General features: G+C 33.7%; 1 protein-coding gene and 1 non-coding gene across 5 annotated transcripts in view; one reads left to right on the top strand and one right to left on the bottom strand.

The window, feature by feature from the left end:
- The window catches only part of LOC114325801 (elongation of very long chain fatty acids protein AAEL008004), a 258,030-nt gene that overhangs the window by 134,393 nt on the left and 109,302 nt on the right, over positions 1–14,335 (top strand). The gene's annotated exons all lie outside the window — the stretch shown is intronic.
- Positions 219–290, bottom strand: Trnas-gga (transfer RNA serine (anticodon GGA)). Its single transcript has one exon. It is a non-coding gene; the product is annotated as a tRNA-Ser (tRNA).

Below are 14,335 nucleotides of genomic sequence, written 5' to 3'. Positions count from 1 at the left end.
GAAAAAGTTGATAAAGCAAGTCGATAGGTGCTGTATTTAAAAAAGAATGTGTGTGTACTTTGTACGGACGTAAGAAGTTATACTTCTGTTATATAATTTCAACGAAATAAATATACTTTCAACAGGTTATTTGTATTTTATTTAAAGATTAAACTAATTTTTACTTACTACTTTCAAAAAATGTTTATTAAAACAATACCAAAAATAAAAAAAAAATTAGAAAACACACGGATTCGAACCGGGGACCTCTCGATCTCCAGTCGAACGCTCTACCACTGAGCTATACTCCCTTTGTTTTTACGCATTACAAGATTTCCAGACATAGTGACAAATTGATCAAGTGAAGTATAAAAATACTTAAAATATTACTTACTATCTTATTCTCGAGGAAGACAAATCCAAAGACACAAAAATTATAATAAATATATTTACTAAAAACACTAATATATTCTTTCCACGCCATTTTTGGACTGATACGTACATAACTTAAAAGATTTAGCAACTAGTCCAGAAAGCCACTGCGCACCCGCTAGGAAAAATATTCTAATTCGGATTTTTTGCGCAATCTTACTCAAAAAGGACCCCTTTTAACAAATTTGCATGTTGCCAGGACCAAAAGTTGGTCAAAAATTTTTTAAACGTTTTTTTTTTGTTTTTTCCTAAAATTATTTTTTTTTTGCATGGAGCAAAATTTTTTTAGGTTTTTTGGATCATTCCAAACAGAAAAGGTCTTTAGTGACTTTTCTCTAAAGTTGATAGTTTCTGACATATAAGCGATTAAAAATTGAAAAATTGCGAAATCGGCCATTTTTAACCCTCAAAAATTGTGTGAAAAACTGAAAATTTGAATGTTGGCAAGGTAGGTAGATATTCTTTCTCGATTGATGAAATCCCGAAGAGTTTGTTGCAATACAATATCAAAAACCCCTTTGTTTTTTAATTGCCAATCAAGCGTGCGTGACACTATTTTCCACCGTTGCATGTGTATACAGTATGGTGCAAATGAAAGGAATAAATTCGTTATTTCGTAAACCGGTGACTTTAAGAAAAAATTCCAAAACAGGTCGGTTTTTATTTTTAAGTTATGATGTTGTGACATATACAGTAGAACCCCGATTATCCGTGTGCGGATTATCCGGGCTGCGGATTATCCGTGCTATGATTTTCTATTACTTAAATTGCATTTTTGAGGTTTTATCAAAATAGCGTCACTGTAAATCACTCGACAGAAACTCTATACGCGGAGAGGGAGACTCATAATGAAAGATTTATTTTTTCTGTTGTCTTTTTATGGTAGGGCTACATGTATGGATATACGTACATATATATTACAATAAGAAAAGCATGTTCGGATTATCCGTGCTTTTCAATTATCCGTGCCAACGTCCGGTCCCGAGGAGCACGGATAATCGGGGTTCTACTGTATAGTATACTAGTGACGTCATCCATCTGGGCGTGAGGACATAATCGATGATTTTTAAAATAAGAATACGGGTCGTGTGCTGGCTCATTTGAAAGGTTCTTCAATTCTCTATTCAGTAATATAAACATCTACATAATTATTTTTACAGGGTGTCCAAAAAATGTTTATTAAACTAAATCATTTGGCAAATTGACAAAAAAATTAAATTATTGGACACCCTGTATAAATAATTATGTAAATGTTTACATTACTGAATAGAGAATTAAAGAACCTTTCAAATGAGCTAGCACACGACCCCTATTTTCATTTTAAAAAATCATCGATTACATCATCACGCCCAGATGGATGACGTCACTAGTATACCATATATGTCACAATATCATAACTTAAAAATAAAAATCGACCTGTTCGGGATTTTTCCTTAAAGTCGCCGGTTTACGAAATAACGAATTTATTCCTTTCATTTGCACCATACTGCATACACATGCAACGGTGGAAAATAGTGTCGCGCACGCTTGATTAGCAATTAAAAAGCAAAGGAGTTTTGAATATTGTATTGCAAAAAACTCTTCGGGATTTCATCAATCGATGTTTAAAGAATATCTACCTACCTTGGTAACATTCAAATTTTCAGTTTTTCACATAGTTTTTAAGGGTTAAAGATGGCCGTTTTCGCAATTTTTCAATTTTTAATCGCTTATATGTCAAAAACTATGAACTTTAGAGAAAAGTCACTAAAGACCTTTTCTGTTTGGAATGAGTCAAAAAACCTAAAAAAAATTTGTTCCATGCAAAAAAAATAATTTTAGGAAAAAAACAAAAAAAAAAACGTTTAAAAAATTTTTGACCAACTTTTGGTCCCGGCAACATGCAAATTTGTTAAAAGGGGTCCTTTTTGAGTAAGATTGTGCAAAACATCCGAATTAGAATATTTTTCCTAGCGGATGCGCAGTGACTTTCTGGACTAAACGAACTCCATACTGTCTGTGTGCGCATGCGCTCAGAATAATAAAAATTCACTCCCAATCGCGCCTAAAGAAGTATAACTTCAAAAATTGGTTTATTTTTACCTAACTGCCCTGGTCTAATTCCATATTTTTCTCAAATGAGTGTATAAATTACGTAAAACATTTCAATACAAATACAAATTACCAAAAAGAAGAAAAAACAACAAAAGTTCGTACTAATGAACCCATAACTTCCTATAGTATTTTCGTACAGTGCTAGTAAAATTTATGTTGCGTGTCCGTAGATAAATTAACTTCTCATTTGATGTAGAAATTGGGCAAATGTTAGTATGTTGAATAACAATACCCAAAATGACAAATTAATTTGTCCAAAAAAAATCAATTACATTTCTTTTGGAAACTGTGTTTTGTAAGAAATCTTGTGTAAAACAATAGTTTTGATAAATTATTCGATGTGAATACTGATATTTTATATACAATGGTATGGCAATATCATTGGTGGCTCTACGGGGGGTTTACTGTAAAGAAACCGAAATCATCAGACCGAAAGCAATAGACCGAACTCATTAGACCGAAAAGCACTTTACCGAAACCTCACTAGACCGAACAGCATTAGACCGAAAAACAGTTCTTTTTACTTGTCGCAGTAAAAGAGATAAGACTAATGTAATTACAACTAAATGTTATTTGGATGGTTATTATAAACAGTTAAAATGGTGTTAACGTCACTCTACCCTTAATTTATTTTTACATTCACTAATTTGTTTAACGGATGAAAATTATTTCATATCAGACTGCACAGAGTAACAATTTACACAGTCTATATATAAAATAATACAAAAAAATACAATAAACAAAAAGACAGATATACAAAATCTTAGCATAATTTACTGCAAACTTTTTAAATTTATTTACCATTTCGGTCTAATGCTGTTCGGTCTAGTGAGGTTTCGGTAAAGTGCTTTTCGGTCTAATGAGTTCGGTCTACTACTTTCGGTCTAATTGTTGTGTACCCTACAGGGAATGGAAAATCTGTCTTCTCCCTTCTCCCCAACAAGGTAAAGAAAAAGAATTGGTGAAACATAAAAATATATTAGCTGACTTGAAACTTAAACGATAGACAGACAAATTTAACTTAATAAACCAGCTAGTTAGGAAAATTAAGGGAACTTCCCCCTCCCAACCCCTCCTTCTCATGGTTCAAAAAATGGCTTAACTCATGTAGCCAATAAGCTGAACCGGTGTTGGTATGCGCATTATCACAACTCCTAACTGAAAACTCGAGACTCTATGTTTTCTACAATTAAGCTTTGTCTCCACCAAAGTAACATACCGCAAATTTACTGTAACAACAACATAAAAGTTGGCCGTTGTTGTAGTATTTTAAACGCCGTCCACACTCTCGCCGAAGTCGATCGAGGTTCAGCAAGTACGAGAGTGTAGACGGCCACCTTGTGTAACTTTGTCTAACTTCGTTCTACTTCCAAAATCTGTCGGTCTGGTGCGTCCGAGTCAAAGGGATCTTTGTCGGTATCGCACCGCTTGAATGTGTTCCTCCTCGCGAAGTAGAACGAGTGTGTAGAGAGGCACTTCGAACTTCGGTCAACTTTGGCGAAGTAATTTCGCCGAGAGTGTGGTGCCCGTTTTTCACTGTGTTGCAGTATTTTTATATCGCAGTTGGAGTATGTTATGTATTTCCATCTTCGGCGGTAAAGATAAAAGGAAATCTTTCAACATTGTGCAACAACTACAAATGTTAACATCAGTGTGGACGGCTTGTAGTTAGTCGTAGTAGCTAGTTTTGTTGACAGGTTCTAACTGTTTGTTTTGTTTTCTGAATTTGGTTATTAAAATGGTATTTAAATGGACTGTAGAAGCCTGCATTAATTTAATAGACAATTATAAACAACATACATGTCTTTGGAATTCTTATTCTTGTAGTTCCTTCTCCTATCGAAGGTTGGCTATCATCACAGCTATCCGTACCCTATTAGCCGTTGTTCTGAAAAGATCTACTGGGCTGCAACTATACCACTCACCACTCTCTTAAACTTCTAAACCAGGAAATTCTTTGGAATGCAACTGACAAAAATTATAAATGCAGAGAAGCTAAACATGATGCCTGGTCCAAGGTTTGTAGGGGTGTAAACTGTGAAAATATAGAACAGGCAAAACGAGAATTAAGAAATTTGTAAGCCCGGTTCTACAGAGAGAGGAAGAAATACTATATAAGGGGTATAAAGAAATCTGGAGCAGGTGCCTCTTTCGTCGCGCATAATAAACAACTGTTGCTTCAGTGGATACATGATCATGCATAGTCACAAATACAATTATTGTAGTCGCAAATACGCGCAACAAGCTGTAACATTGGTACAACAAAGTTGTACCGGTGAAGACACTTTGTTACAATAATGTGAAACTTAATACATGGTATTAATTGAGTTTGTCAGAAATTATTTATTCTTGGTGTCGTCGTTTAGCATTCCCATTCCCATGGTATTCTTATGCCGGAAATAGACGGAGGTAAACAAATCCAAGAACAGCTGTAGAAGATATGAAAATAGATTAGGACCGACAAGAGACTGCATTCAAAGATTGAACCCGATACTGTAGGATAAGAACATCACCACAAAAATAAAAGAAGAATATACAGGGTGTCCCAGACTAATTTAGCCACGCTATATCTCTTAAACGAATAGAGATTTTCGAATGGGACAAAAAGTGATATATTCTACGTGTAATACACTTTAATATGGCGTATAAAAAATCATCCCCTAAATATTCATCCCTTAGTTACAACCCGCAACTTTAATTTTTTTAATAGCACCCTGTATATTTTTTTATAGTTTTGGATGTGGTCTTTTATCGTCACATTAACACATTTTTTGAAAATAAAGTCGGTTCGTAAATAATCAAGAAACTATCAGTTTATTTTTGTTAATTGTGTGTCCCAGACTAATTTATCCAGGCTATATTTCTTAAACGAATAGAGATTTTCGAATAGGACAAAAACTTATCTATTCCATTTGTAATACACTTTCATATGGCGTAGAAAAAATTCATCCACTAAATATTCATCCCGAACCTACAGGGTGCTATTTAAAAAAAATGAAGTTAGGGGTTGTAACTAAGGGATGAATATTTAGGGGATAATTTTTCTACGCCATATTAAAGTGTATTACAAATGTAATAGATCAGTTTTTGTCCCATTCGAAAATCTCTATTCGTTTCAGAAATATAGCCTGGATAAATTAGTCTGAGGCACATAATTAACAAAACTAAACTGATATTTTCATGGTTATTTACGAATCGATTTTCTTTTCAAAAAATGTGTTGAATAGATGATAGAAGACCACATCCAAAACTATAAAAAAATATACAGGATGCTAATAAAAAATTAAAGTTAGGGGTTGTAACTAAGGAATGAATATTTAGGGGATAATTTTTTTCTACGCCATATTAAACTGTATTACAAGTAGAATATACCACTTTTTGTCCTATTCGAAAATCTCTATTCGTTTAAGAGATATAGCGTGGGTAAATTAGTTACACCCTGTTAATAACACCATGATAAGAAGTATGCTGACTTATGGGTGTGAAAATTGGATAATAAATAAGACATCCAAAAGCAAAATAAGAGCAACAGTGATGGAATTCCTAAGGAGAAACTGAAGAGTAACAAGAAGAGATATAATCAATAACATAGAGATTAAGAGAAGAATGGGAATGAACTCAGATGTAATAGACTATATAGAACAGAAGAGACTAACCTGGTACGGACATATCTGAAGAGTAAACAAAACACATTGGATAAACAGAATAACAGAGTGGAGCCCGATAGGAAGAAGGAAGAGAGGTAGACCTCAAAGATCTTTTAGAGATGAAGTGGACGAAGCAATGGAAAGAAGAAATCTACAGGAAGGCGACTGACAAAACAGAAAGAACTTTAGAGAACAGTTGAGTGAAAGAAATCGCTGTATACTGTGGAAATACTTAGTATATACAGTAAAACCTCTGTTAACCGAAATAATTGGGGGGGGGGGAGACCGTTTCGGATAACAAGAATTTCGGTTAAAAATAACATTGTTTTTTGTATTCTTCTTGTATCAAATTACATGGTATCGGAGATATATAGCTGCAAAACATCGTTGTCAAAGGAAAATACAACACAAAATCGAAGATTTCTTTAAAAAAACACTCTAAACATGTTGAGTTACCTTAATTTTATTGCTTTTTTGAAATGTACATTATATTGACAAAATTATTGAAACTGTCAGCAATTTCGGTTAAACGATTTTTCGGTTAAAAAGGTTTCGGTTAACGGAGGTTTTACTGTAATATGAATTTTTTCGAAAGCGGTTTCCAGACTGAAAGTCGTAATGTCAAAAACACGAGGATGCACTATAACTACAATCATTGTGGTTTATTTGTGCTATTACTTATGTACTGAGATTCTGCATTAATTAAAGATTTTCTATTAAGGTCCATGGTCTCCTTGTCCGTATTACATTAATGATAGTTGTGTTAATTAGCATCAAAACAGACAGTTTTATTATCGATAATACGAATAAAACACTAGAATGATTCATTGGAAAAATTAAATTAAAATACCTTTATTTTCTAAGGAGGCTACTAATGTCAACATCGATGGCATAGTTTTAATGAACACCTTGACCCAATTCTTCCATTTGCAGCATGATACGTTACGTGAAGTATTCTGAAAATAAAGTTTTGTATGTTTTTATTGAAATGTTTACACTCGATTGAACTTGATAAACGAAATTCAAGTGCAAATTGAAGACTACTTGCATGGGATGTCATAATATTATTGGAAATTGAACCATAATATTTTTTACGGAGTTTACAGTAGTAAAAAAATGTATAACAAACATTGTAGAATGAATAATGGTATTATTTTGTTGTTAATGCATCCAACAGATCACCACGTAGAGAGATGGAAAGAGCATTTTCAGGAGAAGCTATGCACGCCCAGGAATAACGCAGATGAAATTGTCGAAAACCCGCAGAATATAGACTTGCATATTATGCTTACCGGCCAAACCCGATTTCAGGACAAACTAGTCTGGCCTAGGGCCTAGGCCAAACTAGTTTATCCTGAAGTGTATGTTTTTATATCAGGATAAACTAGTTAAGCCTAGTCTAAACCAATTTAATCTAGTCGAAAGTAATTGATTACAGACACAATTGGTTGCTGATTTAAACGTAAGTTTAGAAGACACTATTAAGAGTTGTAAGACTTTTAAGTATTTAGGGTAAATGATAAACCGAGATGGCACTTTTATGAAAGATATAGAAATGAAAATAGTACGGGAAAAACAAGCCAAGCACTCCATGGAGTGATATGGAAGAACACTCTAACTAGAGAAAACAAAAAAGGATTTTTCAGGGCATAGCTATAGTGCTGAATACTACCTTACAAGAGCGGAAGAATGGCCAGTGACAACAATAATACGAAATAAAATACGAACAGTTGAATTGGAGGTATGAGAAGGTGTCTAAAAATCACCAGGTAGGATAGAATAAGAACAGAGGAAATATGAAACAGAATAGAAGTCGAATGTTCAATTACAAAAAAGTTGTGGTAGTAAAAGTAGAGCCCTGAAATGGTACGGGCATGTATAAAGAATTCCGGAGCAGAGGTGGCTGAAAAGATTACTGGGCCGGGACCCGCGGGGAGGAAGACGGAGACAAAGACCTACTGTGAGATGGAAAACTCATACAGGAAATGCTATGATAGATAGAGACCTCAGAGATGGCGACTGGGAGAATAGAGTGCTATGGAAGACGAAAACGGCAAACTCATAATGGGAAAAAGCCAAGAAGAAGAAAGTATTTCAGCACGGCTAGTATACTAGTACGGCTTAATTTAAATAATAAATGGAATAAAATACTTTGTTCTTAGAAACATAATTTTTATTAATTATATATAATTATATAAACCCAATAGGTCCCCATAACGCTCGAGTAACTGCAAATTTACCATACTTTGCTCCCCTACCATAGGTTTCATTCATATAGCGTTAGCGTTAGGGATAGATCTCTCACAATTCACAATAGGGATGTATCTCACAGCACGATGAACGATTTGCATTAAAAGGGTTACAACAATTTGGATTTACACACCACTAGACCAGGAGAACTGGAAACATCTGAGAGACACATCTAATAGTGGACACTATAGATTGTGTGCTGATGATGAATACATTTAGTTCTTATGCTTATGATTATATCTTATTTTCTGATTCGAATTAATATCAAATATACACTGAGCGGCACAAAAAATGGCCACCCCACAAAATGGGTAATTTTTGACGTCGTGAATTTTCTAAATCTGTTGTCCGATTTAAGTGATTTTTTTAACATTTTATAGCCTTATTCTTTAACAATATCGCTGTAATAAAATTATTGCTAGACAGGTAAATGATCATTGTATACCGGGTGTACCAATCAAACTGTGTCTTATTCTCAAAGTTCACCATACCCTGTGTAATATTCTAGCCTTTATAAAATATTGAAATTAAAACCCAACTATAGCCGCAGGTTTTCTTAACATTATGTTTTTTGATTCATTCGCTTATGTTGGATAATAAAAAAGTTAGGTACTTTAACAACTAGCCATGTTCTTCATTAATACAGGGTGTTTCTAAATAAGTGGGACCAGGGCCCCCGTAAGAACTACTGGCGCCTGTGTGCAAAAAAGGATTTTGGCGCCCCTTAAGGCATTTTGATGTTTTTTTATTTATTTTTTTGAAGCTAGGTAGGTAGGTGCTTTAAATAAAGCAAAATAGGTACAAATAACACCATATCAAACCTTAATTGAATAAGATTTAAGGGGCTTAATTGAATAAATTCTGCTGGACCATCTTGTCACACTTAGAGGATTTAAACTTAACCCAAAAATATTTTTTCTCACCCCACCCACAACATCTTATCTTTTTGTGGATGACGAACGCAGAGTACAGCGATGTTCAAATTTTGTCCATTTAGACGGGACTGTATCGTCGATCGTCGCCTCCGTCGCACCCCAAATCCAAAGGGTGCCAAGCGGTGCTGTGGTCAAAAAATTGTTTAAATAATTTTTCTTAAACAAATTCACAAAAAAATACTTTCATTTCGAACAAATTTTTTTGGATAACTTGTAGGCCTGGATCTCGCGTACCAAAAAAAAAGTTGATTAATAGCAAGCTGAAAATTTATAGCTTAACAGTGTCTAGTCGGACAAACTTTGATGTACGGGAACACTGGAACAGGGTATGTTTTAATTGTGGAACAGGTTAAAAATTTGGAACGTCAGACTGTGAAAACGTCCCATGTATTTTGTCGGACAGAACTTTCAATTGATTTGTTGCCCTTTCATTAAACTCGCATGCAAAAATCAGACTGCTATTTATCACCAACATAATTCCTGTCATTTAACATGTTCTGCGTGTCGGACTTATTAAAACGCGCAGTTGGTGATAATTACCAGTCTGATTTTTGCATGAGAATTTAATGAATGGGTAACAAATCAATTGGAAGTTCTGTCCGACAAAATACATGTGACGTTTTCGTAGTGCGACGTTTCAAATTTTTAACCTGTTTCACAATTTAAACTTTCCCTGCTCCAGTGTTTCCATACATCAAAGTTTATCCGACTAGACACCGTTAAACTATTAACAAATTTTCAGTTTTAATCAACTTTTTTTGGTACGCGGGATCCAGGTCTATTGGGTCATTCTGAGTAAAAAAGGTCCCTTGTCATTTTTCTCTAAAATTGATTGTTGTCGAGTTATACGCGATTTAAGATTTGAAAAATGCGAAAATGGCTATATAACTCAACAACAATCAATTTTAGAGAAAAATTACAAGATACCTTTTTTGTCTAAAAAAAATTGTTCAAAGTGAAAAAATTATTTTTGTGAATTTGTTTAAAAAAAATTGTTTAAACAATTTTTCGCCAAGGTACCGCCTGGAACCATCAGAATTTGTTATAATAACGTCTTTTTGTGTAAGTTTTTGCAAAAAAATCTAACCGAAGTAATTTCGCTAACGTGGGCAACGATACAGCCTGGACTATAGAGATAATTGTTAATAATTAAAAACGACAGCTTTGTAATAAAATAATGACAAAAATGTCTTCAGGATCTTCATGCAGGTCTTTTAAACTTTGATTTGACTTTATAATTCACTTTTTGACTTTCATAATTATAATTTTTAATCGAGTTATTAAGTCTTGAAAATGGCTATTTTCACATTTTTTAAAGTTTTAATCGCATATAACTATACAACAATCAATTTTAGTGAAAAATGACAAGACATCTTTTTTACTCAGAATGATCCAAGTGTTCTAAAAAATTGTTCGAAATGAAAACATTATTTTTGTGAATTTGTCTTAACAATTTTTAAACCACGGCAACGCCTGGCACCCTGTGGATTTGTTATAAGGACCTATTTTTGAGTAAGTTTATGCAAAAGATCGAATCGGAATAATTTGGCTAACGGGGGCGACGATACAGCTCGGTATAATTAGTTATTTGATAGGTATGCGATTTTTAAATCTTGTCGATTCATTATTTGAGCGTCACATAATCGTTCGCTTATCCATGAGATGGAATTACCGCTATGTCTGGAATTTTTCCACGAAATCAGGGTATAGTTAGGTATTTGTTATCTACAGAATGGGTGTTTGTTATTTTTATAGCGGAATTTTTTATTTTATATCTATAGAAAGACTAATAATGCCATATGCCATCCAAACAAAGTAAAAATTTTTACAACTTTTATTTTAAAATTAATTTTTGCTTTTTGATTTTTTTGTAAATATTTTTGCATTTTTTGACCCTCTGTTTTGGCGCCCCTAAAGGATGGCGCCCGTGTGCATTGCACACTTTGCACATATGGTAGCGGGGGCCTTGAGTGGGACAAAGTTTAAGGGTCAAATCTGCATAAAAAAATAATGGCAGTTTGCTTTATAAACACATGTCGGCAAATGCTTCGTTTCCGAGATACTGGATGTTGAATTATTTTCTTACAAACTGACGATTTATTTATTGCTCTAAAATCGGTTGAGATATGAAAATGAAATTTGGTAGGTTTTAAGATACAATTATTGCACTTTTTTTTTGACATACAACTAAGAATTTTATATTCACCATTGGCGTGCATGCGGGTAATATTACCCGTCATATTACCCGTATGCGCGCCAATGGAGAATATAAAATCCTTAATTGCATGTCAAAAAATGTGCAATAACTGTATATTAAAACCTACCAAATTTTTTTTTTCATGTCTCAATCGGTTTTAGAGCAATAAATAAATCGTCAGTTTGTAAGAAAATAATTCAACATCCAGTATCTCGGAAACGAAGCATTTGCCGACATGTGTTTATAAAGCAAACGGCCATTATTTTTTTATGCAGATTTGCCCCTTAAAGTTTGTCGCACTTATTTAGAAACACCTTGTATTAATGAAGAACATGGCTAGTTGTTAAAGTACCTAACTTTTTTATTATCCAACATAAGCGAATGAATCAAAAAAGAGAATGTTAAGAAAACCTGCGGCTATAGTTGGGTTTTAATTTCAATATTTTATAAATGCTAGAATATTACACAGGGTGTGGTGAACTTTGAGAATAAAACACAGTTTGATTGGTACACCCGGTATACAATGATCATTTACCTGTCTAGCAATAGTTTTATTACAGCGACATTGTTAAAGAATAAGGCTATAAAATTTAAAAAAAATAACTTAAATCGGACAACAGATTTAGAAAATTCACGACATCAAAAATTACCCGTTTTGTGGGGTGGCCATTTTTTGTGCCGCTCAGTGTACATCTGGAAAACGGCAAAAGTACACTGGCATTTTCAAAAATTATATTCCCAAAAGATAACATAACTGATAATAAATATTGATTCATAGGAAAGTACTGAAGCTAAACTAAACAAATATAAAAAATAAATAGCTGATGACCTTGACACGATTTATCAAAAATATCTACGAACTGTCAATATCATGAAAAGTACCTTTTCCGCAAATCGCCAGGAAATTTTGACATTCCTGTCAAAATTTCTTGAAGAAAAAGTCAGGACTTTCTTACTGTAAGGAAATGTCATTTCCTTACTGTAAGGAAATGATATTTCCGTACAGTTGTTAGTGTTAAATTTATAAGCGTCAAGTTTGACAATTCAACCTCAATACGTTTCCATAGTAACCCAAGTAATTTTATTAGGAATTTCAAAGCACCATTTATTTGGGAATAAAATTATCGCGTTTTTTTTAAATCAATCAATATCTGTCGAATTTTAAACGATTTGCGGAAAAATAGTATGTTTACCTCGTAGGAAGAGCCACATTCCTGGAGTCTGTGTTGCTAAGTCTCGGCTTGCGCCTCGACTTAGCAATCTTCACAGTCGTCCAGGAATGTTAAGCTTTTCCTACCCGGTAAACAATGTACTATTACCAAATTGCATTCAGTTTTGTTTTTTGTTTCTGCTGTGTAGTCTGTGTCGCTTGTACATTTTCTTCAGTGTACTTGGGCTCCCTGTTGTAGTCTAAAGATTTATATTTTTGTGAAAAGACGATCTGGTTCGTGGTATTCAGGTACCAAGTGGTTAATGTTCCTAGTATGTGTTGGTATCTTCTTGACATTATAAGTGAGTTAACAACAAATAGAAAACACCTCACAAAATAGACTAGAACCTTCGGACTAGGCGCAATAACCAAAAGAAATGGTAAGGTAACCAAGATAATTAAAACGTGGCGAAAAATACCAAAGCATTTGCAATAACGAGTCATGATGTTTATTTTCACAATAGGAAAACTGAAATCCATTTTTGGATTATAATGCTTGTTCATTTTTAAATATTTATTTTCATATATGTATCACATCTCTCAGCATCTAGCCTCAAAAGTCCACTGCTGAACATAGACCTCTTCCTCGTGTTACCAATACAGTCTATCTTGCACTATTCTCATTCAATTTTTATTTAGCCTCCATCTTAGGTGGTCGACAGACGCTTTTCTTGGTTTCACTTGGTCTTCATTCCAATAACCTCTTTGTCTATTGCCCTTCTGTTATTCTGGCTGTGTGTACTGCCCATCTCCATTTCAGTCTTGCTATTCTTTAGATGACGTCAGTCACCTTGGTTCTTCTCCTGATCTCTTGGTTTGCTATTTAGTCTCGCATAGTTATTATTAACAATGGTCGCTTCATTCTTATCTGTGTGACTCTCAGATTGGTCGCCGAGGCTTTTGTTAAGGTACGTGTTTCTGCTCCGTATGTCATGACTGGGTGGACGCACTGGTCATATACCTTCCCTTCATAATTAAATATTTAGATGGGAAATAAGCCATAATTAAATTGAAAAAAATAATTTTATTAACGTTTCGACGCCCAAATCGGGTGTCGTTGTCAAAATACAAAATACTACTAAATTAAACAAAAATGTTGTTGCTTATTAAAAATTTTTTCTAATAATTTATTTAATCTGACTCATTTATATCGGCAATTCAGACATATATTATACATTTTAAAGTAGAAGACTTGAAAATGATATTGCCAATATTTATGAGTTGAGTTCCTGGGACGACTTTACTGAAAGATAGTTCATTCGATTACATGAAATCAACCCCAACTCAAGAATATCCGCCACAAAAAAAAATCATAGCATGTGATCTGTCAAATGCAACGGTGGCAGTAAAATTCTTGCGTTAGAGATTATATCGTAAATCACGATGGAAAACCAGGAAAAAACCTTGTGATACTATCCCGACATAAGTATTGGGTCTTACATTTAGTTTACTCTCAAAACTAATACCAAATTCTGACTTTAATATATAATATATATGTTGTTTAAATTATAACTAATATTAATAATACATTACATAGATATATAAGTAATACTAAAATATAAAATATGTACTAACTCGATATGTTATTGAC

This window comes from Diabrotica virgifera, chromosome 2 (genome assembly GCF_917563875.1).
Source record: "Diabrotica virgifera virgifera chromosome 2, PGI_DIABVI_V3a".
Classification (NCBI taxonomy): Eukaryota; Metazoa; Arthropoda; class Insecta; order Coleoptera; family Chrysomelidae; genus Diabrotica; species Diabrotica virgifera.
Note: the sequence above shows the minus strand (reverse complement) of the source record. Positions and strands in the feature narration are given on the sequence as shown.